We start from the raw sequence: 1636 nt of genomic DNA on the forward strand, positions 1-1636 counted from the left end.
AGACGATGTTTCCTTTTACTCCTGTACAGGTCTTCTCAGAGTCCTCTCTCCTTTTGGAACATAAATTGTTCCCAGTGAAATGGAACATTGCACGTAACAGCTAATTGGTCTATTACATTGAAAGCGACATGTTGATAGACTAGGAAAAAAAGAGGAACAGTTACCTTGAAGATGTATATATATATATATATATATATATCTCCATATAATATGTGGTTGGTGCAAAAGTAATTGCAGTTTTTGCATTGTTGAAATTTGCCATTTGATATTGGAATATATTCTTTTTTTTTTTAACAACATAATGGGTTTATATTTAATATAGTACTTATCAGGAGGGTGTTGCTCAGTTAATGTAAAGTTTTTTTCTTAACATTAAATCTCTTTTCCATGTCAACGTCTATAGTTTTTTTTAACATTAATTTTTTTCTGCATTTCAGTATTACACTGAATACATTTTTTGAAATGTTTTTTCTCCAGAGAAAAAAGTTTCCCTTTTTGGCTGACTCTCTGATATCTAAATACAATATTAACTTGGGAGACAACAAAACAAAAATCTAATAAAAAGATGGAGAAAACTCCCCAACGATTCGGGAGACAGTGATTATAACAGAACAGTGGTGATTTCCTAAGATTCTGGGCAAGAACTTCCTTCTTCCTATTTCACATTCTTTGAGAATCCTAAAACTATGAAATATTACTTATGTAAATTTCAGCCATCTTACTTCTTTGACCTCTTTTCTAACTAGCAAATACAAATTATAGGCTGCATTTTTCTGTGCATTATTTGTTGTAAAGAAAACATATTTTTTTCAATTTATATATGTATGTCTGTTCCCATTTCATGGAAACAACGAAAAATGTAAAACTCCCTTATTTACTGATTCTTGGAAACTTTCAGACCCCAAAGCTCAGGTTTAGCCTCTATAGCACAAAGGTTTTCAGGGTGAGGTTTGATTCAGTAGGCCTTTCAAACTCACATCTGTCCATTTCTTTTTCGTGCATATACCCACAAGCAGCACAAATGCCTGTAATGCTGAGAACCACACCCAACAAGAGGGCGATTGCATCACTGGCTTCTACTGCTTCCACAACAGGCAGCACCAAAAGCAGTGACATGAGGACTAAGGACAACTGTGTTGAAACTGAGGTCATGATGTTGGAATCTTGAGGGCTGAAGGTTCCAAAGAAATGGTGTATATAGAATTCTATCTGACTTGAAATTTTCCCTTCCTGGAGCTCCGGATGCTGAGATTAAGAAGTTCCACGTGACACTACCTTCCAGGAAGCAGCCATTACAGGACTGGAATACATTCTTAAATGTGGTTATGTCATACATCATCTTAATGAGCATTTCTCTCTTTATTTATTTATTTTTGCTAATGACTTATTACTTGCTGTTTATTTTTTTCTTTATTTTAGACTATGGAAATGATGTTAGACAAAAAGCAAATTTGAGCAATATTCTTACTCGAGTTCAAAATGGATTGTAAAGCAGTGGAGACAACTCGCAACATCAATGGCCCAGGAACTGCTAATGAACATACCGTGCAGTGGGGGTTCAAGAAGTTTTGCAAAAGAGAGGAGAGCCTTGAAGATGAGCAGCATAGCGGCCAGTCGTCGGAAGTTGACAACCACC

General features: G+C 35.5%; 1 pseudogene; it reads right to left on the reverse strand.

Annotated features, from left to right (window-relative positions):
• Positions 1 to 882: 882 nt before the first annotated feature.
• Positions 883 to 1284, reverse strand: LOC112130373 (small integral membrane protein 30-like; annotated as a pseudogene).
• Between the last annotated feature and the right edge of the window lie 352 nt (positions 1285 to 1636).

Source organism: Pongo abelii, chromosome 21, assembly GCF_028885655.2.
Source record: "Pongo abelii isolate AG06213 chromosome 21, NHGRI_mPonAbe1-v2.0_pri, whole genome shotgun sequence".
Lineage (NCBI taxonomy): Eukaryota > Metazoa > Chordata > Mammalia > Primates > Hominidae > Pongo > Pongo abelii.